Genomic DNA, 27,111 nt, shown 5'->3' with positions numbered 1-27,111 from the left:
ATGGAAAAGAAATGCAAAAAAAAGCAAAATGGCTGTCTGGGGAGGCCTTACAAATAGCTGTGAAAAGAAGAGAAGCGAAAAGCAAAGGAGAAAAGGAAAGATATAAGCATCTGAATGCAGCGTTCCAAAGAATAGTAAGAAGAGATAAGAAAGCCTTCCTCAGCAATCAATGCAAAGAAATAGAGGAAAACAACACAATGGGACAGACTAGAGATCTCTTCAAGAAAATTAGAGATACCAAGGGAACATTTCATGCAAAGATGGGCTCGATAAAGGACAGACATGGTATGGACCTAACAGAAGCAGAAGATATTAAGAAGAGGTGGCAAGAATACACAGAAGAACTGTACAAAAAAGATCTTCACAACCCAGATAATCACAATGGTGTGATCACTGACCTAGAGCCAGACATCCTGGAATGTGAAGTCAAGTGGGCCTTAGAAAGCATCACTATGAACAAAGCTAGTGGAGGTGATGGAATTCCAGTTGAGCTCTTTCAAATCCTGAAAGATGATGCTGTGAAAGTGCTGCACTCAATATGCCAGCACATTTGGAAAACTCAGCCGTGGCCACAGGACTGGAAAAGGTCAGTTTTCATTCCAATCCCTAAGAAAGGCAATTCCAAAGAATGCTCAAACTACTGCACAGTTGCACTCATCTCACATGCTAGTAAAGTAATGCTCAAAATTCTCCAAGCCAGGCTTCAGCAATATGTGAACCGTGAACTTCCTGATGTTCAAACTGGTTTTAGAAAAGGCAGAGGAACCAGAGATCAAATTGCCAACATCTGCTGGATCATGGAAAAAGCAAGAGAGTTCCAGAAAAACATCTACTTCTGCTTTATTGACTATGCCAAAGCCTTTGACTGTGTGGATCACAATAAACTGTGGAAAATTCTGAAAGAGATGGGAATAAGAGACCACCTGACCTGCCTCTTGAGAAATCTGTATGCAGGTCAGGAAGCAACAGTTTGAACTGGACATGAAACAGCAGACAGGTTCCAAATAGGAAAAGGAATACGTCAAGGTTGTATATTGTCACCCTGCTTATTTAACTTCTGTGCAGAGTACATCATGAGAAACACTGGGCTGGAAGAAGCACAAGCTGGAATGAAGATTGCCGGGAGAAATATCAATAACCTCAGATATGCAGATGACACCACCCTATGGCAGATAGTGAAGAGGAACTAAAAAGCCTCTTGATGAAAGTGAAAGAGGAGAGTGAAAAAGTTGGCTTAAAGCTCAACATTCAGAAAACGAACATCATGGCATCTGGTCCCATCACTTCATGGGAAATAGAGGGAGAAACAGTGGACACTGTGTCAGACTTTATTTTTTGCGGCTCCAAAATCACTGCAGATGGTGACTAGAGCCATGAAATTAAAAGACGCTTACTCCTTGGAAGGAAAGTTATGACCAACCTAGACAGCATATTCAAAAGCAGAGACATTACTTTGCCAACAAAGGTCTGTCTAGTCAAGGCTATGGTTTTCCTGTGGTTATGTATTGATGTGAGAGTTGGACTGTGAAGAAAACTGAGCACCGAAGAATTGATGCTTTTGAACTGTGGTGTTGGAGAAGACTCTTGCGAGTCCCTGGGACTGCAAGGAGATCCAACCAGTCCATTCTGAAGGAGATCAGCCCTGGGATTTCTTTGGAAGGAATGATGCTAAAGCTGAAACTCCAGTACTTTGGCCACCTCATGCAAAGAGTTGACTCATTGGAAAAGACTGTGATGCTGGGAGAGATTGGGGGCAGGAGGAGAAGGGGACGACAGAGGATGAGATGGCTGGATGGCATCACTGACTCGATGGACATGAGTCTGAGTGAACTCCAGGAGTTGGTGATGGACAGGGAGGCCTGGCGTGCTGCGATTCATGGGGTCGCAAAGAGTCGGACACGACTGAGCAACTGAACTGAACTGAACTGAGCATTGGTGCGCAACAGAGAGCACTCAGCTGAGGCTTGTGATCATGGTTCTTTTAAATGAAAGCGAAGCCTATCAGCTCAGTTCTGGGGATGTTCTCTAGCCTTGTTTAATAGCTAAGGGGCAGGCCCAGAAAATACAGTATGACTGAATTCTGCTTGTATTTTGCCATCTGAGTGTATTTGGGAGAGCATAATATGATATAATTGAATGAAAACTTGACTAGGGTTTAGAAGACCTGCACCGTAATCCAAGTTCAGGCTGCTTACAAACTGTGTGACCATAGTCCAGTAGGTTAATCTTTCCCTGCCTCCCTTTTCTCATTGGTAAGATAAGAAGGTTGGACTGAATAATCTTTAGGGTTCATTCCAGCCCTAAAATTGTGTGATTTTTTTTCACTCTTGGGACAGTTCCTAATCTCAACCAATTTGTCATTAATGTAGTGTTGTGTTTAAGCATGTAGATTCTGGAGCCACTGCTTAGATTTGAACTCTAGCCTCACCACTTCCCAGTTGTGTGATCTTGAGTGAATGATTTCACCTTTCAGTTCCAGTTTCTTCATCTTGTAATGGGCATTAAAATACCACATACCTTACTTAGTAGGGTTATTGTAAGGATCAGATGAGTCAATGCATTTGAAGCTCCTAGAACGGTGCTTATACCGTGCTCCTAATAAATGTTAGCCATTATTATTATCCCAACAAGTTCTACATCATCCCTTTGGCCATAAAAGATATGAGAACTTGGGATTTCTTCTGTTTGCAGGCATGCATACCACCTGTCACCATATTTAAAGTACATCATTTTGCTACAGGGTGGCACTGTGGCATGTAGTGGGAATTTAATAAAAAGAATTATTATAATTATGGCACCCTGCCCTAATATTTACCTTCTTACATCAGCTCTTGAGGTTTAAGTAACTTTTGTCCTTAGTATTTTCCTAGAACACAGAAAAAGAAGTAGCCCTTTTAAGAGAGGAAGACTTAAAAGGAAAGCAAGTACATTAGAGATGGGGTGAAACTAGAAGGGCTAGAATAAAGAAGTGTACATTGATATTTGTTATAATAAATGTTGTAAGCACATAGAATACATTTAACATTGAATTTTTCCTTTGGAGTTTGAATATTATCTGCCACTGAAAATGGGTTAATAGAGCCCAGGACCAGAGTATGCCTGATTTCCTCTGCTCTCAGTCTAAGGAGGTCACCTTTGCCTTTCACTTCTGGACAAAGGCGCCTTCCATGGATCACCACTGATCAAACTCCATGGAAGTGGCCATTCCTATGAAGTCCTTGAGCCCTTTGATGGAAAGGCATCAGGTGAAGCTGAAAATGTAATAAAATTTCATTCATAGTTGACCTTCAGAACTGCTTTGGGAGCAATACCTACTTTGCTTCCTGGGTTTGAGAACACCCAACTGATTCTTACTGATTTTCTTAAGGGAAAGCAACATGGAGAATAGTAGCTCATTTCAGTGGTTTTGTGTGATGGTAATTTAACTAGATCATATAAAACTTGAAAAGGAGTGCAATTAATATATTTTAACCTCCATGTGATTTTCCACATGGTATTAATTAAAAAGATTAATCAGACTCAACTTTTTTCTTATCAATTGTATTTCATAATAATTTGAGATTTAATTCTTTCTGAAATCTTGGTCATTTTCGTTAAATGTGTTTCATCTAATCAGTCTGTTGATTTCTTCTACTAAATGGAATGACTAATGTTAATGCAAAATTTTATCAACTTAAAACTCAAAGTGAACTTCTTTCCCAGTCCGAATATCTCTTTCTATGTGTGTGCTGGTTAAGTACGTAACTTGAATTCAGAAGTTAAATTACCTTTGCTAGAGCCTGCAAAGCAGATTAGTGAGCATGAATTATGAGCTTTCTATCTATCTCAGATGCTTGCTTGTATCTGTTTCTCCCACTCTAAGATGACTGTGATAATAACTGTAATCTTGCCAGTATACACTGCTCTAGTGGCTGGAGCATCAACTCGGATATTGGGATACCATTTGTAGTTGGGCAAGTTCACTTCACTTCTCAATCCATTTCCCCTTCAGAAAAACAGCATTCTAGGACAGACGCCTTGGCCTTGTTTAAAAGACCATGAAAGAGCGAATTTTCATTGTCACCCCAGTGGAACCTTGTACCTCCACATTTTCCAGCATTCAGTATTGTCCGACTTAAAGCATTTTGCTGATTTTGTGCGCATGAAATGATGTCTCACTATTTTATTGAGCATTCTGTCACTTACTAGTTGAGGTTTAATATCCTTCCGTGTGTTTATTGGCCACGTGGGTTCCCTCTTCTATGAATTGCCTATTCATATCATCTGCCCGTTATTCTATTTGGTTGTTAGTCTTTTTCTTACTAATTTGAAGAAGATTATCTATTCTGCATATGAATCCCTTGTGCTTTGTAAATATCATCTCTCAGTCTGAGGCTTGTCTTGGAACTTTGCTTATGCTGCCTCGTTGAACAGAACTTTTAAATTTTAATTTAATAAAATGTATCAAGGTCCCATTCTTTATAAAACTGTGTGTAAGAGAGTATCATTCCCATGCAACCTGGAGTCCTTCTCACTAAATTAAAATGAAGCAATTTGAAGTAAGACACCAGATTATATTGATATGACCCCATATAAAATAAGCTTAAGAGGTTACCTAGGAAGCTCTGGCATTGCCATCAAAAATGTAACTTCAACAGACCATTAAAGGAACCAAGGTTATGCAAGATGAGAAAGTTCTAGAGACCTGGTATATAAGAATTTGCATATTGTACAGTAAATAACAATACTGCAGTGTGCACTTGAAAATTTGTTGAGGGTTGATCTCATGTTACATGGGGCTTTTTTGGGCCATAATTAAAAAGTAAATAAATAATTCAGCACATGTCCTTTCGGCCTTAAAAAACAGTAATTTCCCAGGAAATCTAAGTGTTAGTTCCTTCATTTATCAATAACTGTATTCCTTGGACAAGTCATTTCACCTCTAAATTGAATTATGTGGTCTCTCCAGCCCATTCCAGCTCTAAAATTCTATGGGACGTGGAAATAAGGAATGGTTTGCATGTGTTCTAATGATTTTGAATGTTTATTAAGAATTTTCCCTATTTCAGATGATGCAGATTTTCAAGAACTCCACTTGTATTTCTTGGAGGTCTTCTAGTATATATCTCTGTACTCCCTTTTGAACCTTTGTGGGGAGAAGGAGCTCATCAGTTGTGCTAAAACAACTCTTGTAGATGTTCTTGGAAGACCTAAGCTAAGAGAAGAGACAAGAATTAAGAAAGAAGATAAACTGTATTAGATCAGAAGGGAAGAAGGAGTGAAGATAGTGAGATGCATTTGGAGGGAAACCCTCAGTACTACTCTGTAACACCAGAGCCATCAATTGTCCTGTGTTCTGAAAGTCAGAAAAAATGTTTTTGCTTTAATAAAGAACAGAAGGTCTACATGTAGAGGTGAAGTGGTCAAACGTGGATCTTGATCAAATGAATCCATCAGCAGAATCTGACTTACAAAGCACTGCCCTTGGTATTTAAACACGACTCTTATCACAGCTACTGACCTATGTTGGCAAATGACTGCCTTTGGCACTCCAGTTCCATGTGAAAACTACCCACTGATTTGCAGTCAAAGCCACAACTAGATGACTTTTTAAAACTATGATTCTGCTTTTAATATTGTAGGCCCAAATCCTGGCTCAGAAATAACTATTCTATCCCTAAGACGTACTGCCACACCCCAGTACTGTCTCCGGAGTGTTTGAGGTGAGCATCTTGAAATCATTTCTCTACTTTTCATCGTTCGATTTATATTTCCTGATTATCTCTCTGTTTGCATTTTTCCTGCCTCTTCATCTATCTTCCAGTAGCCCAGTTTCATTCGAAAATCTTAGTGTGGGTGATATTCTTCTATAGGCCTTCTATGCAGGAGATCAGATGCCATTCAAGTCTCATAGCAAAATAAAAGGATAGGCATGGCTGCTCTACTCCTCAGCACCCTTTTACATTATATTCAAGCCTCACAGACCACTAACTTCTCCTTGAATTTACTTTCACAGTCTCTGTGTCCTTGCTCCAGGAATCTCTTTTGCCTAAAATACTCTGCTCTATTTTTCCTCCCCGACATCTGCTTTATGTATTCTTTAAGAATCAGCTCAAATTTGACTTATTAAACAGGTCACTGAAGAATCAGTCACTGTGTTTTTGAGCGCTTTGTTTATACTCAGCACATTGCTTTATGGCTACTTGTTTACAACTGTTCTGCAGGTTCCCCAAACAAAGACACACAACACTACATGCATTCTGTAGCCTTGTGGGTGGAAACTTTATATTCATTTGTCATAAAGATATACCCCTTTCCTAATGGTAACTGTTATCTTCCTTGTAAATTGTTCTACCCACAATTTTAATATATAAAGAATGAGAAGAGGAAGATATATGCAAAGAGTGACTTATTTGTGGACAACTAAAACAAACTTCATATTAGCCCAGTCTAATTGCTATAGAGCTTAGATAAGAAGAAGAGAACAAAAAACAGCATTCTAGGACATATGCCTTGGCCTTGTTTAAAAGACCATGAAAGAGCGAATTTTCATTGCCACCCCAGTGGAACCTTGTACTATGGAAGTGACACCAATCTTGGCAAATGTGGAACTAGCATCATTACTTTAGGCAGTGTACTGTAAACTTCCCTCATGACAGCGTTATAGATGCTATCTGAAGTGGGTATTCCAGCATCAACACTTGTTAAAATTGTGATGACTGGTTCATTGTGTTTTCAACAGCTACACATAAATCAGCTCCTCCTCTGTAATGGAATAGATAGTGCAGCTCTCAACAAAGATGAAACAAATTGTAATTTTCTGATATCTTTAGATAGCTAAAGCAATATGTCTCTATTAATACACTTAAGAAAACTCATGGATATTATCACTTGCTCCTTTTGTCACCTTTATCACCATTTCTTGTTGGTCAGTTGGAACTTAACAGGAACTCACTTCCAAGCCAGAGGGTTTTGAAGAAAATATTGATCAGCCTTAGATAATTAAAAACAACTAAAAACCTAATGATCTTTGTATCACACACTAAGGTAATTAGGAGCCTATCATAAATGTACATTCTATGGTATACTAAGAGAGATATGAAATTGCTAGTTTAGTCTCTAGTTCTACATTCCATAGCTCAGTAATGCAATAGAACTGCACTTGGATAAACAAATTAAGGAGAGGTCCTTATGTTATAGGGTTATTCCCAGAAGGCTCTTTAAAGTCTTGTTAGGCTATTTTCTATCCAACCAAAATAATTTTTGCCTAAGTTTGGGGTCTGCTTTCTTGTTACAATGAGTAACAGATAATCTGAGAGCTTTGCAGGTGTTATAACTTTTGAAATTTCTTCCCTAAACTGCATATGCCCTTTTTAAAATCAAATGGTGGTGCTTTGTGTGTATTTTTGTTTGCTTATTTATTCCATCTTTATGGCTAAATATTGGAACCTGCTCTCCTACTAATTCAATAAACCAGAAATATTTTCTAACCTGTTCACATAAACAACTCACTCACCCATCTTCTATCTCACTTATCTTCACATCTCAAGATTAGAAGGGCTATGTAAAGAAGTCTTAGCTTTTGTGTGTGTCCTAGTTCTTAAAAAAAGTGGAGAAGACAAAACACCAAGTGTTTCCTAGAAAATGAGTAGGTCGAAGCTTTTGCTAATAGACCTAATGTAATTTACTTCCTGTATTTGAGTGAGGCATTTATCACTTTTATATACAATGTTTTACTTATTGATTTTATTTTCTGTATCCACTACTAGAATGTGAGCTTCATGAGGGCTGGATTTTTATGTTTTCTTCCCTGTTGTATTTTCAGAGCCTAGTGTGTAATAATTGCTCAATAAATGTCTGTTAATTGAATGAAAGGAAAGTTATCCAAGTCTCACTGAGGCCAGTGTTAACTCAGAGCCTTTGGATAACTGCAAGTAAGGAAGAGTGAGTAAAAGGTAACTCATTTTTCTTGAGTGTTTTGATGTATATCAGATCTTCTGTTGACTATGCTTTACTTGATTATCTCAAAAGTTCTCTGAAGTAGACAATACCTTCATTTACAGATAAAGAAACTGACATTCAGGGAGTTGTTTTAATTATCTGACGTTTTAATTATTTTACCCAAAGTTACATTGTCAATAAGTGGCAAGGCAGGTTTGTTATGCTAGATAGTTTGACTCAAGAGCCTTTGTTCTTCTACCACACCACTCTGATCTTCTGGGATGGTCAGGGAAGCATTCATCTATAATACAATCTGTTGACACCTAAGCTGTACTCTAAGGGAACCATACATTCCCAAGTAGAGATAATACAATGATCACTTCGGTTAGGGAAGGGCTGTAGATGATAGAAAATCTCTTTAGATGGCATCTATAGAGAGAATACGGAGAAGGCAATGGCAGCCCACTCCAGTACTCTTGCCTGGAAAATCCCATGGATGGAGGAGCCTGGTGGGCTGCAGTCCATGGGGTCGCTAAGAGTCAGACACGACTGAAGCAACTTAGCAGCAGCAGCAGCATAGAGAGAGTATGAATCCCAAATGCTCCTATGAGGAATTATGTCAGTAAGGAAACTGGAGTCTAGTCCTGGATTTCCCCTTAAAGAGCCATGAAGTATGCTTCCAGCTACCCTAGAGTTCTCAGCAAAATGGAAGATGGGAATGGTGTTAGATCAGGTGATTGCCAAAGTCCCTGCCAACTTTAAGACTTCTTTTCTCTGACTGTGAAAGAATGGAAGGTCTAACAAGTAAGAGGCATTGTTTGCTTTCATATTGGGACCTCCAGTGCCTTTCCAAAATTTACTTTTCCCACTCAGTCCCTACCTCACAAAACAATAATGATAATCAGTTCATCATTTTTTAAAGATTCCACAAAGTTTTCACCAACTCTATTTCAAACTGCACAGTAGCTGGACACAGATTATCTTATTCTTTCAGCTCACAAACCTTATGCTATCAAAATACATGGTTGCATTAATCTTCACAGTAGCTTTTAAAAATATATTTATTTATTTATTGGCTGTACTGCTCTTCATTACTGTCACAGTGGCTTTTTGCTTCCTACTTGAAAATAAAAGGCCTCATCAACTACTCTGGAATGTTACTATTGGACTATTTGCAAATGAGTAAATGTAGTTAAGGGAGGTAATGTGATATATTCATTCATTCAGTCAATTAACAAATATTAATTAATATTAATTAATACTCATATGTCAGGCACTGTGTTAGGTGCTAGAATACTAAATTTGCAGGCTTCAGACCAGTTTAACCCCTTATAAGCTTCATTGGGCAAATTAATCTCCTTATACCCCAGTTTTCTCATTTTTTAAAGTAATAATAATACCTTCTATACCTACTCCAGGGCTTCTCTAGAGGTTCAGTGGTGAAGAATCTGCCTGCCAATGCAGGAGACGGGATTCAATCCCTGGTTAGAAAGTTCTCCTGGAGAAGTAAATGGCAACCCACTCCAGTATTCTTGCCTAGGAAATCCCATGGACAGAGGAGACTGGTGGACTATAGTCCATGGAGTTGCTAAGTGTCAGACATGACTAGGTGACTAAACAACAACATACCTACTCCAACCCCTAGAGTTATAAAAGTTAAATATGGGATGATGTGAAATAAGGAAATGGCAACCCACTCCAGGACTCTTGCCTGGAAAAGCCCATGGATGGAGGAGCCTGGTAGGCTACAGTCCATGGGGTTGCAAAGAGTTGGACATGACTGAGCGACTTCACTTTCACTTTTCACTTTTTTCACCTTTGTAAACTGTAAAGCACTACTTACTGCTGGTAATTTTTCTCTTGGACTCCGGGTGTAGGATTTTAATTAATGAAGTTCTTCAGTCCTTGAACCCCATTGGGATATTTCAGAATAAAAATCGTGAACAGGAGTTCTAGTTCAATGAGTTTTTCAGTCTCTAAGTGAGTCACTGGTAATTCTAGAAGCACAACTCAAGCTCTACTAACGATAAAGTTGCATTGTGGTACCCCTTGCTGATTTGGGAAAACTCCTTAAAAAATTCTTATGATGCATTGCTAATGTTTTGACATTCTGTAGACCACTCATTGCTCTTCATTGCCACAGGAATTTATAGAAATATTTATGCAGCATTTGCGCATTGCCCTTTGGCCTGAGTAGACCAAGACAATGCTACGTGGGTTGGGTGGACGGCTGGGGGATTAGGCTGGAGAGGAAACACAGTAAATTGGGGAGAGGACGGACGGGACAGCCTGGGCGCTTGAACCAATGTAGGGAGGGTTGACGACTGCAAGACCCGAGCAGCGTCATCCTTTATACCAGAAAGCTGGCGGGCACTATGGGGAAAAAACAAAACAAGAAGAAAGTAGAGGAGGTGCTAGAAGAAGAGGAAGAATAATATGTGGTGGAAAAAGTTCTAGACCGTCGAGTGGTAAAGGGCAAAGTGGAGTATCTCCTAAAGTGGAAGGGGTTCTCAGATGAGGATAACACATGGGAACCAGAAGAGAACCTGGATTGCCCTGACCTCATTGCTGGGTTTCTGCAGTCACAGAAAACAGCACACGAGACAGATAAATCAGAGGGAGGCAAACGCAAAGCTGATTCTGATTCGGAAGATAAGGGGGAGGAGAGCAAACCAAAGAAGAAGAAAGAAGAGTCAGAAAAGCCACGAGGCTTTGCCTGGGGTTTGGAACCAGAGCGGATTATTGGAGCTACGGACTCCAGTGGAGAACTCATGTTCCTAATGAAATGGAAGAACTCTGATGAGGCTGATCTGGTCCCTGCCAAGGAAGCCAATGTCAAGTGCCCTCAGGTTGTCAGATCCTTCTATGAGGAAAGGCTGACGTGGCATTCTTACCCCTCAGAGGATGATGACAAAAAAGATGATAAGAAGTAACTTTCTTGAATACCAGCCCCTGTCACATCTGACTGTGGGCTTCAAGTGGGGAAAGAAGGAGTTCTCCTTGTCTTGACACCATAAAGGTGGCTTGAGATGATGTCCTTTGAAGAGCCAGTATAGTTTCTGTGCCCTACAGCAGCCCAAGGGCTTCAAAGCCGTTCCATGCTGTACAGTTTGCACACCCATCCCGGTGGAGGGGAAGGAGGGTCAGTGTTTCAAGGCAACCCGTTCTGAACTTTGCTTTAAAAAAAAAAGCAAAGGGCCTTCTATGAAGGACAAAACATAGAATGGGATGTGGGAGAGCAAGAGATACTGTAGATCTTCAAAGAGCATCTCCGCAACCCACACAGCCTTCTTCCCGATAGTGTTAACTCTGCATTTTTACAGCGTAGCATGTGTGTAGTTTTTGGCTATTACTGGTGTATTATTTGGGGTGGATGGGGTGGGGTGGGAAAGAAGGGAGATGGGTTAGGATCATTTTTGTTAAAATTTGGGGAAACGGTGAAACAAAGGAAAGAACAACTAATGATGATTGGGTTCTGTGTCCAGAATATTGTATCCTTTCAAAAAATGTCATTGGCAACCTAAATGAGGACTGTGAGAGACTGTTTAAAAGCTGTGAATGCCTGAAACTTAGAAGCCAAGGTATTCCCTGCCTGAGCTTAATGCTGTTCCCAAAAAAGGAATAAGAAGCTACCAAAGCTGCCATTTGGGGGATGGAAACTGGTTGAGGAGGAAAAGTCTTATTGGAGTGTATACACAGGCAGATCATTCTGTCTTAGAGGTGCTACTCATGAAACTGACAAGAAGACCCTTTCTTTTCCTATTGTGAAGTTACAAATATCAGCTTCTCCATCCAAGCCACTGGTGAAGTATTTAGGGAAGGGCAGAGAGTGGTATAGGAGGTAAGTGAGTAGGAAAAGACAAGGGCCGGTGCTCATAGGGCGGAAAACTCTTGGAGCCTCTGTTTTTTGAACTTTGAAACCATTGGTGGCAGGGTTCAGTCACTGACAGCACAAGTTCAAGAGTTGAATGATTTCAAAAGCCCTGGTCTCAGGAGAAGATAAATATTCATACTGGGGCAGTGGTTCACTTTAAAACAAAAAATTTTTTTAATCCTAAGAATTAACTAAAATCCAAAATGCTGTCTTGAGTCATGAGATCCATCAGTTGTTGACATCGTCTTGATCTGCATCTAGAACGCCATTGTAATTTTTAGGCGTGTGTTAGGTTTTTGTGAAAACTTTTGTTTAAATGTAAACTTCATATCAACACTGTCAGTTTTTTGTCTTAATAAAACTATATAGATTTATAAAAAAAAGAAATATTTATGCAATTATATATTCCTTATTCATGTGTTGTTAATTACTTTTGTTTAGTTTGTACATGGTGTTAAATTTATTTGAATCTGTTAAGTGGAAGATACTTTTTTGGTAAATCAGAGCTAGCAATTCCCTACTCATTCACACAATGGCAGTGTTAATGGTGCTGTTCCGTAACAGTAGGAAGGTTGGAATGAAGAAAGAAAGTGTGATAATAGGCTGCTGGCATGACAGGTTATAGATTTTTCCTCTTCCCTGAGCAGAGGTTAAATTTGAGTCAAACCTTGTATACTAGAGCAAGAATATTGCTGATTCTATCTACTCTACCCCATAGCACCCTTCATTTAAATGATACACCCCAAGACTCCACCTTGCTCGTTCTAATAAAAGGAATTGCACAAACAGATGCCAGTATGTTTGTGTGAACTCTACCAGCTAAGCATATCATTGCAGTTTAGGCATGGCAATTATGGATCGCTTGTTTCTGATAAAATTGCTTATTTATTTACAGTAAAGCTTTGAGAATAAATGTTTCCAATTTTGTTTTCCTCTCTCCCCCTTCAACTATAAGCAGGAACAACAACTATCATCACAAAATAGAACTCTGCTTTGGGTTTTGACATCGGCATTGCTCCCTAAGTGAAGTAACTCCATTCACCATGTCTACCTCAGTTCCATTTCTCTAAGGAAGTAAGAACAAGGAGTGGTAGAAAGAGGATGAGTTGTTATTAGGGAAAGATATCCAGAGAACTGTTATAAAACATGTCACCAGGCATGTATTGAGTGTTTATGGAGTACACAGTGTGGTATGATATACTACAGTGTGTGAGTGTGTGTGTGCACACCGGTGTAGGGGATAGGGGCATGGTGAGCAGATAAGATGCCATCTGCTTAGGAGAAAGAAACTGTGCTTATACAACATGACCTGGAAACCATTATAAAACAAAAAGGAGTGCAAGTAGAGCATGAAATAGACATCCATGGTAGGAAAAAGGTGCTAATAGTGTTGGCATGATCAGAAGGAATATTTAGTTACTGATGCCATCTCAGCCATCTTCCCTAGGAAGCTATCTTTTTATAACTTAAGAAATTCTGGACTATTTTCTCTTGCCCTTCCACCACATTCAGCTTAAATGTCTTCAAGACATGGTTACTGTTTTCCCTTTATTGATGATATTATTTGTAGAAATCATGTTTTTGAGAATATGGAAAAGCAGTTTTGAAGTCCAAAGGTGCCTTGAAACCATTATTGTAGTGGAACAGGCAGTTTTACTAGAAAGTGTGAGATATCTGGGAATTGAGATAGTAATGGTTTATGTAGCAGGGAAGATAGCAGGTTTGAGAACATGGAGCTGAGAAATGAATCTGGATCTGTGTAGAGTAGCTCTAACAGGAAGCCTGTCATAGATTGATATGAATTCCAAGATGAAATCAACTACTTAGTGGCAGGGCATGAGTAGTATTTTCATGCAGAGGCCCCACCACATTAAGGAATATGAAGTTAAAGAAGGGGAAAAAAAAAACTATAAAGCAGAGTCAAAGAGAAGCATTGTAGGTAAATGCAAAGAAACATATCCCCCACAGCTGAAGTTTGGTGTACACATTGAAAGGGAAATCTCATTCTTAATTCCTAAAAGGCAATTAGCCAATATATCAACATACAGAGGTTCCTGGAATGTTGATTTCTAATGAATCAACTCATCCTTGCTTACGGGCATGAGAAGTACTACTCCAGTTGCCAACCATCTTTTATAGTGTTCAAGACTCCTATCAAAGTTAGCATCACCTTTGGCTGCCAGAGAAAAGGAAAATAATAGAGGGAGTGTCAAGAGAGGCCATTAACAAATTTTGACCATCATGCCCCACTCCTATTCCTCCAAACAAGGATTTAGAGATATACTGCAATTCTGTGGTTAAGGTGCTAAAGAAAAGTATAGTCTGATAAGTTTAAGTAAGAAATAATGGAGGTTTAAGTCAAATCTTGATTATTCAGGGGCTCATTATCTGGTTTGTGGGTTATCCATACCCTTGCTCATCTTTATTTTCCATTCTGCTCTTTAGTTCTGGTTTTTACTAGAGGGTGAGCAGGGAAGAAAATTGGAAAAAATTTTAAAAATTGGAAAATTGGAAAAATTGCACTTTCATCAGACAATTTTGCTAGCTGTTAATGCTCTGGTAAAGATTCTGATGGGGAAGGAGACAGAAACCATGGGCCAAAATGAGACATTTGATGTCTATATGAATTTCATTTTTCTTCACAACCTCTTGCCCCTGCAAAAAGGTGAACTAATTGTATAGCTTTGGTGGAGGGGAGGGCAAAATAAGGGAAGAAATCAACCCTTAAAGTTCAGAAAGTTCTGTTTTTCAGACCCCTTTATCGCTGTATTAGGCTAGAAAAATATACTATACCAAGCAAAATGTCTGTTGGTCCTGGGAAGGGGTAGATTAAACAATTTAATGTGACATTTACAATAATATGTCGTGGGTTTTTTTGGTGGTAATAGTAGTCAGCATTTTTCATTGTTCCAAATCACCTCTAGCAAGTTTGGTATTCATTAACACTAACATAGCTGTTTGACCTCCCAGCTCCTATCTGTAATCCCCTTTCCTAGGATGTCTGGTCTGTGTTCCATTTAATTCATTTCCTTGACCTCAGACTAATAATTTGGGGTTGGTAATAAAGCCACATGTGTCATTTTCTGGCTTATTTATGAATTAGAGATTTAATCATGTTATTGTAATACATATTTTTGAAATGCAAAGGGTTTTCATCATGGGTAAATTGGCTATCCATTGTGGTGGTCCAGAAAGCCTTTAAAGTGACATTTATTAAATGTGTGTGTGTAATATAGCTTGTGGTTTACTTACGGTGAGGGAGAAAGAAGTCAGAGACTTAGAAAAAAACAGTTATGAGGTCTTATGTAATCTTCAAAAAGAAAAGGATTAGAAAGATGAAAAAATGTAATTTTGCTTGATCAGTTCAGTTCAGTTCAGTTCAGTCACTCAGTTGTGTCTGACACTTTGCAACCCCAAGGACTGCAGCACGCCAGGCTTCCCTGTCCATCACCAACTCCCAGAGTGTGCTCAAACTCATGTTCATCTCCTGACTTTATTTTTTTTATTTATTTATTTTATTTTTTAACTTTACAATATTGTATTGGTTTTGCCATATATCAACATGAATCCACCACAGGTATACACATGTTCCCCATCCTGACTTTAATCTTTCCCAGCATCAGGGTCTTTTCTAATGAGTCAGTTCTTCGCATCAGATGGCCAAAGTATTGGAGTTTCCGCTTCAGCATCAGTTCTTCTAATGAATATTCAGGACTGATTTCCTTTAGGATTGACTGGTTGGATCTCCTTGCAGTCCAAGGGACTCTCAAGAGTCTTCTCCAACACCACAGTTCAAAAGCATCGATTCTTTGGTGCTCAACTTTCTTTATAGTCCAACTCTCACATCCATACCTGACTACTGGAAAAAACCATAGCTTTGACTAGATGGACCATTATTGGCAAAGTAATGTCTATGCTTTTTAATATGCTGTCTAGGTTGGTCATAGCTTTTCAAGGAGCAAATGTCTTTTAATTTCATGGCTGCAGTCACCATCTGCAGTGATTTTGGAGCCCAAGAAAATAAAGTCTCTCACTGTTTCCATTGTTTTCCCATCTATTTGCCATGAAGTGATGGGACCAGATGCCATGATCTTCATTTTCTGAATGTTGAGCTTTAAGCCAGCTTTTTCACTCTCCTCTTTCACTTTCATCAAGAGGCTCATTAGATCTTTGCTTTCTGACATAACGGTGGTATCATCTGCATTTCTGAGGTTATTGATATTTCTCCCAGAAATCTTGATTCCAGCTTGTGCTTCATCCTGCCTGGCATTTCGCATGATGTATTCTGCATATAAGTTAAATAAGCAGAGTGACAATATACAGCCTTGACGTACTCATTTCCCAATTTGGAACCAGTCTGTTGTTCCATATCCAATTCCAACTGTTGCTTCTTGACCTGCATACAGATTTCTCAGGAGGCAGGTACGGTGGTCTGGTATTCCCATCTCTTGAAGAATTTTCCAGTTAGTTGTGATCCACACAGTCAAAGGCTTTGGTGTAGTCAATAAAGCAGAAATAGATATTTTTCTGGAGCTCTCTTGCTTTCTCAGTGTTCCAGCAGATGTTGGCAATTTGATCTCTGGTTCCTCTACCTTTTCTAAATCCAGCTTGAACATCTGCATGTTCACAGTTCACGTACTATTGAAGCCTCACTTGGAGAATTTTGACATTACTTTGCCAGCATGTGAGATGACTTCAACTGTGTGGTAGTTTGAACATTCTTTGGCATTGCCTTTCTTTTTTTTTTAATTAATTAATTTTATTTTATTTTTTAATATAAATTTATTTATTTTAATTGTGGCACTGCCTTTGTTTGGGATTGGAATGACAACTGACCTTTTCCAGTCCTGTGGCCACTGCTGACTTTTCTGAATTGGTTGATGTATTAAGTGCAGCACTTTCACAGCATCATCTTTTAGGATTTGAAATAGCTCAACTGGGATTCCATCACCTCCACCAGCTTTGTTTGTAGTGTTGCTTCCTAAGGTCCACCTGACTTCTCATTTCAGGATGTCTGGCTCTAGCTGAGTGATCACACCATCATGGTTATCTGGGTCATGAAGGTCTTTTTTTGTATAGTTCTTCTGTGTATTCTTGCCACCTCTTCTTAATATCTTCTGCTTCTGTTAGGTCCATACCATTTCTGTCCTTTATTGTGCCCATCTTTGCATGAAATGTTCCCTTGGTATCTCTGATTTTCTTGAAGAGATCTCTAGTCTTTCCCATTCTGTTGTTTTCCTCTATTTCTTTGCATTGATCACTGAGGAAGGCTTTCTTATCTCTCTTTGCTATTCTTTGGATAAAATATATATTGTTATGTATATATATATATGTGTGTGTATATATATATTGCTTAATAAAATATTTTAAAAACAGTGTGTTGGGGAAATCTATTTTGAAGAATTAAATAACAAATGATAATAGAAGTAGGAAGACCTTCCTTTTTTTTAAAATATAAACTCTTGACCTTTAAAATATTATATATGGTCCAACAGAAAATGTTTTATGTCAAATATATGTGAAGCCAATATTCTTATATTTTAGAGGAAGCCTAGAAAACACAAATATGCCTTGTGAGTGGTATCAGCTACTCACAATCTTCATTTCTGTGAGTAAAAGATGTATCACGGCATGACTTACTCCATCCTTGCAGAACTAAAAAGATTTCTAATACAGAGAAAATATGTGTACCATTGTTTTTGTTTATTTAAACCCTACCTTTTTGGGCTTAATTACCATTCAGTTTGGAAGCATTGCAATTAAGGCTCAGTCTGCTTGAAGGAAGTTTCCTGTTCAGAATTGCCTGTTTACCATGCTGGTTTCCCTCACTTCTTATTCCTAGGAAATCATTTTTAAATAATTAAGTAGGCAATGGTACAAACTGAGATAATTGGTTGGTTTTTCATGACTCCTAGAAATTCTTAAAATTACAACTCTCCTGATGACAAGGAGCACAAACAGCCTGATCCCTGGAGTGGTAGTTGGGAGACCCAACTCTGTCACTGGCTTGCTGTGAAACTTGAAATAAATCACCTAGCCTCTCTTAGGTTTAGATTTTCAAACGTTAACTGTATAATCAATCATACCTTCTCTGGTCACCTCACAAGGTAACTTTGAGGTGGATATGACGGAGAGTTGAAAAGGTAATAGCAGTCTCTGAATGTGAGTTCTTATGTTAATATAAGAAAATCAAGTATCTGTTTAGTGACAGCAGTCATGTTCCTGATTTGGCAGCTTTTTCAAATGTATCTACATTATTGTGTATAAGCATCTACTTCTCATGGAGTCAGATGAGACAGTACATTTGCTGATGCAGTTCACCACTGTGCTGAAGGGCAGAAGTAACCATTTAAAAAAGTGTAGCTTGCTAGAAGATATCTTGGAAGCAGCAACAGATATATTGCTGTTTTGAGCTGAATCACTTTGTTGACCACAAGGCAGAGAGGCAGCAAGCTCGGATGGGAGACCTGGAGTCATTATCCAAAGATCAGACTTGATAAGCAGATTCTGCTATTTCTTCCCCTAACTCCCATATGTCTGGAGGGGCATGTGGGTGGCCAGGGAGTCAGAAATCTCACTGTCAAAAGAGTGTTTAAGTGATTTTCTGCAAATAGAACTGACTATATTCTGTGCAGAATGACAGAATTCCTGTCTTCAAGGAGTTCTTAGTCTGAGGAAGTAAGGCAGCATTCGGAGCTTCAAGTAGGGTCCATGTCAGTCCTGTTGCTTGGCTCCAAGTAGGCATTCCGTAAATGTCAGCTGGATGATTGGATAAATGAATGGGTGGACAGACGAGAAATGAATGAACAATGGACTTTGAAAGGTAATTCCTTGGAGTTACTGTTTTAAAAAGCAAAGGTGACAACTTGAAAACCTTTAGCAATTTAACTTAGAGCCAAGCATCTACTTTCACCAGAAATTTAAACATTTGAAATCTAGACCAAGGGTGGGGAATACATTCATTATTTTTACTAATCTGTATGTAAAATGAAAGCAAAACTTAAAATTAAGAATTCCAGCTCTTACACATGAAGTTACACTTCAGTGAATTACTATATTATGAAGTTCAGTTATGTTGTATCATTTATCATAATAATTTTTAGTCAATTTGATTTATTTACTGCCAAAACATCTTGGAGGTAACTTTTACAATTTTTCTTTCATCAGTGGTGAACCATGCAACAGTAAAAACATTAACCCCAACAGAGATCCTACAGTTAAGGCAACATGGTACAGGGGAATGATCTGTAGCCAGAGGGTCTGGGTTCCCACTCCTCCATACAGTCATGTTATAACTTTGGGTAAATCACTGAAACTCCCCTGAGCTACAGTTTTCTCCTCTTCCATCATAAGGATGTTGTATAAGCACTTGATAAGCTGTAAAATTCTATAATGTCAATTGTTACAGAAAAGTGTTAGAAATAATGTCCTAAGTGCTCCAAGATTTTGGTTTCTGGCATTGTGGTATACAGGGTGGAGTGCAGTTCCCAAATGTCAGCCACCACCTTGAGAACATTCAACTTAATGGTCATTACATGAAAGACTCCCTAAAGTTACCATTAAATAAAACGTACTTAACATGGCAGTTGAACAGATTATAAGGTACAAATTTTGACCCCATTTAGATGATACTACTCTTTTGAAGACTTCTCTTACGTTTGCCAATCCACATGGCATGTACCATGCTCTGCTCTGATTTGCAATGGCCAAAATGGAGTTGTTTCACTGACAGGCCCTCACGACATTTGACAAGCACCAAAGTTGTTAGAAGCTTTTCTTCAATATAATTGTCACTCCCACTAAACTGCAAAATGACCATTTCAATTTGGAGGATTATTATCCCTACTAAACATAAATCAATTCACTATCCTCTAAAATATAACTGTGTTTAAGAGCAATAGGCAAGCCACAGGCATTCTCTGTGTGTTGGATGAGGTTATGTGTTACCAAATGCTCAAATCAGGTTGTTACTGAAGTACAATTCTATATCCAAGAGGGAAGATAACTATTAAGAATGAGCTCTAAAAAAAGACATTTTATAGATGTATTAAAATAGGAAACATAAGCTGATTAGGCAAAGTTCCAAAGATTCATTAGTTTATTAAAGTAGATTGAAATGAATGTTTGAGAGATTTAAATAAATTAACCTTTAATGAGTACCCAGGGGCCAAGGAAAGAGAATGACAGGGGATTAGAGTATTTTGCCTGATTGTTGCATAATGCACACTGATTCATTTTTTTCTCAATGCTCATTGCTGTTTAACAATACTAATAAATAAAAAAGATTAAATTTAAAATATCTCTAGATTGTAATTGTTGTCTGCTCTTATGTATATACAAATACCATACTTTGGATTTAATAGCAGTCCTATAACTTTGGCAGAGGGATACAAGTAGTTTTGTCAGCACATCGTTACATTTTGAAATGTCTCATATGTGAGCAAAGCTTTGGTCAATTAGAGTAATTTATTCCTAACATGTTAGACATGCTTTATTTCAGCATTAAACTTTTATTCTGAGTTTCACAATACTTGTGCTCTAAATGACATTATTTGATAGCCAGTTACTTGGAAAATATATTGGTATTTAAACATCTTATTAAAAAAAACTTGTCTATACTTACAAGTTCTTGTCTATAATTAGCAAAATTCTTAAGGAGTTTTTTTTTGGAGCAGTGATGGAAATGCTTGGTTTTTTTTCAGGGTGCCTTAACTGTACTGCTATTAAATCATTTACTTAGGCATTCATCGAGGTCTCCATCCTCTCTTGTTTTCTACCCCATTACTCAGTTTTATATCAGGTGTCTATTAATGTTCTCCATATACACATCTGTTATTGTTGTTGTATCTTAAATGCAGAGCTCAGAGATCATATGGTACAACACTCATCTTTCACATGAGGAAACTTTGACCAAGAATGACTTGCCCAAGGTTCTCCAACTAAGTTAATGGAAGAGCAGAGACCAGAGCTTGTGTCTTTGTTCCCTGTTCTTCCACTATACTTAACTGCTTCCTTTGCATTTTTTACAGTTTACCAGACCCTTCCTAACATTCACTGAGGAATCATTGAGGTGACAGGTAATATAAGCAAACCACACTGCAGCCTGATTTTATTAAATGTAGTTGTAGTTTAGACACAGTGCTTCCCAACATCCTTCATGACATTGTACATGTAGTGGAGTAAATTAATGATCTACTTGAGGGCATGGATGACTGGCCTGGGGTCCCAAGGGTTGTGAGATTGGGGAACAACCCCCAAAGCAGTGTGGAATCTTTTTCTGGAAATAAAAAAAACAGACACAATATTTCTGAAGCATTTTAGTTGCTATCTCCTACACCAAGGAAAAGAACATAATCCTGTGGTAATATTTTACCTGAATTTTTTCCAAGACTTCAGGTTTTGATATGAGTTTCTTTGGTTGCTAGAAACCCTTCTAATCTTATTTTTCCATCTTTTCCATAGAAGCATCATAAACCAGACAAGTTTATGTCTAACCTATTTATACTACACAACCAATACAGTGTCCTTCATATTGTAGGTAATGAATAAATGAACTTATTCTCTGTTATTTGGTTTTAACTTTAAAAAAAAACCAACACTTTGGGTAGTGTATACTCATTTGCTTCCTTTGGAGCAGTTGTCTTCAGTCCAGGCTGCACCCGTTAGAATCACCTGGTGGGCCTACCCTAAACAATTAAATGAGAACTCTGGGGGTCGGGCACAGGCATTAGTAAGTTTAAAAAGTTCCCCAGGTAATTTTCATATGTGTCCAGCAATGAGACACTGTCTTAAAGTCTCACTCTCTTCTGGAGATACTCCTAGCAAGTCTGTAAGGTTTGTGACTGAGTTGAGACAGGAAGTAGCTGGTGAAAAACAAGAGAATACAGGAACTGCTTTTGGCACCATTCACTTTATAGAAAACCAGATGTGGGTCACATGTGTATCAAAAAAGACAGTTGCCTTTTAGAAGCCCAAAGGGAGGATCCTTAAATAGAACTGTTTTACTGCACTATGGCTTTATGCTCATGCTTTGCATCTGCCCAGGAAGCTAGGCTCCTTGGTCAAGTATGTGGGGCCTTAGGTCATTGCTAGTCCATTTTTTCTTTCCACCGTCAACTTAGAAACGTGCCAAATTTCCAGGAAATTCTGACCTTGTTAATTTACCAAGGCTATAAATGTACCAATCCAAATCTGTCTCCAGATGATGTATTTCCCCAAGCCTTGAACAGGAGGGGCTCCAAAAATAACAAAATGACAACAATGGAAGATGGAGATGGATTCAGTTAGGGAGGGAGTGAAAGTTGGAATGACCTTTGACTTTTGAGACCAGTCCGAGATTCCAATGACATCAGTTGGAATAAGAGGCTTCTTAAGTCTTTTCCAGTCCTGGATTCTTTTTAACCACCATTTTGGAAAGTTACTGTGCTTTCACACTCTGACTTCACCTGGTATAACAGCTTCTTCTATTGTTTAATCTGAATAATTGCGTTGTATGTGTGTTGCCTCTGTGGTGCCTAGAACCATTAGGTATTAAGAATCTGCTCAATGTTTAAGGCCTATCTTCCACAACAGAACGTGACTTAACAGTGCTATTTTGTTGCAGAGAAACTCTTAAGTTGAAAATGTTCACGGAACTGAATTTGGCTATGGCATTCTCTTCAATCCATCACTTCACAATCTCCTAGAAGCCCTGATTTGCTCTGTCAATAGTTTGTCTCAAAGCATCTTCCTGAAATGAATTTACTTTAAAGTTAAAGACGATTAGAGTGCTTCTTCTCCAAGAGACAATTACAATACTATATTCTTTGGCAGGGAGAAAAACAATGTAGCATTAATTTTTTCAAGCTTTCTTTGAGTATTGTTAAAAGGAGAATTGTCAGCTTAATCCAACATATGATAATAACCAAAATACAACTGCTATTAAAATGCAAGGTTTTCTAATAAGACCATTTTGAAGAGTTGTTGGGGAGAGGAGAATAAGGAGAAGTATACAGGGGAAAGGGAAGGAATCTATTAAGTGTTTCTGACCTTCAAAGACACTTTCATCAGTAAATGCTGGAGACAAAATAAACCAAGTCTGAGACCTATTAATAAAATGTTATTCTCCCTCCATAGCCCAATACTATGTTATCCTGGCTCTTAGACTATTATGCTTTTTTTTTTTTCTGGGATGAATTGATACCTTTTGACAGGCTTTGCTAAGAATACATAGTAAAGGTCAAGTGTAAGCCTTTTGATGGTGTTTCCTGGAAGCCTTTATGCCATGGCAAATAGAGATTGGAAGCAGTTTTCTTTTTCACTGTAGCTTTGTGGGTATGCTTCCAGTGGATTGTGCTTTTTCTCATGCTGAACTCCCAAACCTTGCAGGATTTTTAGGACTGAAACTAAGAACTTTAAAATGGATCATCCTTGGACTCCTCTCTTCCCCTCAACTTCCAGATTCAATCAAACACCAAATCCAGATAATTTCATTTCATGAATATCTCTGATATCCATTTCTTTCTATTCATTGCTACTATCTGAGGTTATACTACTGTCTTCTGTCCACTGTATCACTTTGGTATTGTAATTGGTCTCTCTGTCTTGAGTGCTTTCTCATCTCCAGTGTGTCCTTCATTCTACCATAAGCATGAACTTTCTAAAGGCAAGTATCAGATATTGACAACCTCCCACCCAGAACACCTACAAACCTATAAACATCAAGAATGGAACCTGAGATCTTAAAATAAATGATCTGATTTTTTTTTAAGGCTCTGTCTACTCCTGTGGAGAGAGCTTTTGGGGATTAGGAAACATTTCACTGAAGAAGTCACACTTGAGCAGGGTTTTGAACATCACCACCACCAAAGACTTAAATAGACATTTCTCCAAAGAAGGTATACAAATGGCCAATAAGTATATGAAAAGGTGCTCAGCATCACTAATCATTAGGGTTATGCAAGTGAAAACTATGAGATATTATTTTATACCTATGAGGATGGATATTATAAAAAACAAAGAGGAGTGTTAGCAAGGATGTAGAATGATCGGAACCCTTGTACTCTGTTGCAGCTGCTATGGAAAATGTATGGTGGTTCCTCAAAAAATTAGAAATAGAACTACCATATGATCCAGCAATCCCACTCCTAAGTATTTATCTGAATAAATTGAAATCAGTATGTTGAAAAGATATTAGCACTCCAACACTGTGAAGCATTATTTGCAATAGCCAAGATATGGAAACAACCTAAACATCCAACAAATGAATGAAGAAAGAAACCATGGTATATACATATAATAGAATATTATTATTCAACTTAAAAAAGAAGAAAATCCTGCAGTATGCAAGAATATGGATAAAGCTTGAAGATGTTATGCTAAATGAAATAAACTAGCCACAAAAGGTCACATATTGCATGATTCCATCTGTATGAGTTATCTAAAATAGTCAAACTCATAGAACCAGAGAGTATAATGGTAGCTGCCATAGCTGAGTGGCAGCGGAAATGGAAAATTACTAATCAACAGTCAAAAAGTTTGAACTATGGAAGATGAATAAATTCTAGAGATCATGCCTATAATTAACAGTACCGTATTGTACACTTAAAATTTTGTTAAGAAGGTAGAGCTCGTGTTAAGTGTTACTACCACAATAAAATAAAGTGGGTTTTTTTTTAAAAGCAGTACAGAGGCAGAAACAGGAATAGCATGTTTGAGGAATCTGAGAAGTTTTGTATGAATGAATTAAAGCATACTTGGGGGTAAGTGGCAAGAGATGAAGCTGATGCAGTAATTTGGCCCAAATTTTCTGTGTATTTATTTGCCCTCCTTTCTGGTTGCAATTTTCTTTTTTTTTTTCGAGGAACAAAACTGTGTCTTATCAAGTCCTGAAACCCTAGGGCCTAGGATACTGCTAAGCACACAAAATTCTTTGAATGCATTGGATGAATAAGGAGAGAGGCTGTCTGTCAACATTGTTAGATTGATTCATTCGTTCCAACATGTATTGAATACATCAGTTAGACTGTAGACTGGAGCAAAATTAAGATCTTATTCTTTTATACAACAACACTAAGACTTTGTTTCAAACACAGATTAGTTCTTTTTTGCAAGCTTTTCCTTTACAGTCATGTTGTTTTCTCAGGGAGATTCTACCTTTCTCCTCAGTTGTTGTTGTTTAGTCACTAAGTCATGTCTGACTCTTTTGCAACCCCATGGACTTTAGCCTGCCAGGCTCCTCTGTCCATGGAATTCTCCAAGAATACTGGAGTGAATTGCCATTTCCTTCTCCAGGGGATCTTCCCGACCCAGGGATTGAACCTGCGTCTCCTGTATTGCAGGCTGATTCTTTACCACTGAGCCATCTGGGAAACCCTTTTCTCCTCAGTAGTAGGTCTGATTTCAGCCCAGGGACCTCTCTAAAGCAGTTAATCACTTGTCAACACCCTATACTGATGCTCCTGAGGTGAAGTTGCTATAGAGGAGGTGTGGCTCTATAAAGATGCGTTAACATATTACAGGAAGCTCTGTTTCCTCCCATACGTTTAATTTCACAGCCAACAACAGGGTTGTTTATCATACATTCTTGAAAAACTGGTTCAAATGAGGATCAAATATTAGGAATACAGAAAGCACAGCTCCAGAACATTAATGATACAATATAGCAAAATTAATGGTGTAAGGGAAAGGAGAGACGTTAATATTTTTTGAAGGTGTAAATGAAGGTTTACTGTATTTATGCAGTTCTATATTTAGGGAAGCTAAATCACAAACTCATCATTGGTTAATTAGAAGGTAATTAAAATTGTAGCACAGTGATTGGATAAATAGTTAATGAAGGCTAGGTGAATGAATAAAGGAAATCTGGTGAAATTAGTGTGTACATTTGGGGAAAAGCAAAGATACAAATGTTATTCATACAGTGCATCAGTCTTAACAGATAACCAATATCCTTCTAGTATTAATTGATAAAATTAATTCTCCAAAGACTAAAGGAGCTTTCGCTCTCATTCTCCCCTTCAAAGTATCCTACACAGAAATGCAGATTTATCTGACTGCTACTTCAATTTTCACTCATTTACAGCATGTGAAATTGTTTTGCGGAACTTTGTTTACAACTTATTTACTGGTGTCTTAAGAATCTATTAGAGTAAATTGGCGCGTGTGCTAACCATTCCTACAGAACAAGCTGGCTCAGCCTAGGCTCCTGACCAGATCCAGCTGACTAGCTAGTTTTCAAAACCAGCGGAGTGGTTTCTGCAGAGAGAACTGTGCTTGCTTTTGATAATTACCGCAGCTTTATAAAATCAATCAGCCTGAAGGGAAGACCTCATTACAGATCTGACAAGATAGACTCCAATTTCAATACCAGAACAACTCTCTGCCCTCAGGCCTGAAATCCACAATTATTTATTTTATTTAGAAAGAGACACCCATAATATAGCACCTCTGGGCACGTTCTCAGGCAAGTATTAAACAGATAACCTAATGGTCAGTATGTTAGCGACCTGCCCTTTTCCCGTCACTCAAGAAGAAAATTGGTCAACAGGAATTGCAGCATGGCCTAGAGCCAGCTCAAAGCAGACACTGATGAATCACCACCTTCCTAATCCTCCTCTCCCAAAAATGGAGAGAGAAGGGTAGTTGCAAGTTCCCAGGGCTAAACTAGAGAAAAATAAGACTTTCTCTTCTCAGTTTCTCTGAAGACTGCCAGACTTTATCCTAAGGAAAATGATAGATCGCCTGTCTACCATCTGTCACTTTGAACTGTTCTATCAAATCAACATTTTTTGAACTTTGTTTTCATTGAGGAATGTGATTTTGCTGTGTTTCCCAAGCCTTAAATTGAACAGGGGAAAGAGTCCTGAAGCGTTCTTCTTCTTGAAGTTAGAAATATGTATTTTGCTTTCCTGCTCACAGAACTCAAACATCTTAACAGATTTAGTTCAGACTTTTCACAAATAATTCACCTTTACCAGGCCTGGGAGATGTCAGCCTCACAGGAAAAGCAGAAAGCATTGGAAAATATGGATTTAGAGAGAAATGGACCTTCCCTATTCCAGCTCTAGTGTCACTGCTAACAGTGTTCTAATAATACACCCACCACTTGAAAGTGAGCACTGATTAAAGCTTTGGGAGGAGGCATTTCAGTTGTAAGGGGGAAAATATGGTTCTTTCGTGATGGAAAGTTCAAGGTGGTGACAAATATGGTCTCCTTTCCTAAAAATAGTATAAGCAAAGAGCAATCACTGACTGTGCTGTGTGTTGCACTTGGTCACTCAGTCATGTCTGACTCTTTTCAACCCTAGCAGCCCACTGGGTTCCTCTGTCCATGGGGA

At 38.3% G+C, this 27,111-nt stretch overlaps 1 protein-coding gene and 1 pseudogene across 12 annotated transcripts in view; both read left to right on the top strand.

The window, feature by feature from the left end:
• Nucleotides 1-27,111, top strand: part of ENOX2 (ecto-NOX disulfide-thiol exchanger 2) — a 291,413-nt gene that overhangs the window by 76,416 nt on the left and 187,886 nt on the right. The window contains exon 2 of one of the 12 annotated variants that reach the window (XM_025276943.2): nt 5,622-5,702. The exons of the other annotated variants lie outside the window; for them this stretch is intronic. The gene's annotated coding sequence lies outside the window, so the exon portion shown is untranslated. The remainder of the gene's footprint in view (nt 1-5,621; nt 5,703-27,111) is intronic. 12 annotated transcript variants of the gene reach the window in all.
• Nucleotides 9,687-12,177, top strand: LOC102395072 (annotated as a pseudogene).

Source organism: Bubalus bubalis, chromosome X, assembly GCF_019923935.1.
Source record: "Bubalus bubalis isolate 160015118507 breed Murrah chromosome X, NDDB_SH_1, whole genome shotgun sequence".
Classification (NCBI taxonomy): domain Eukaryota; kingdom Metazoa; phylum Chordata; class Mammalia; order Artiodactyla; family Bovidae; genus Bubalus; species Bubalus bubalis.
Note: the sequence above shows the minus strand (reverse complement) of the source record. Positions and strands in the feature narration are given on the sequence as shown.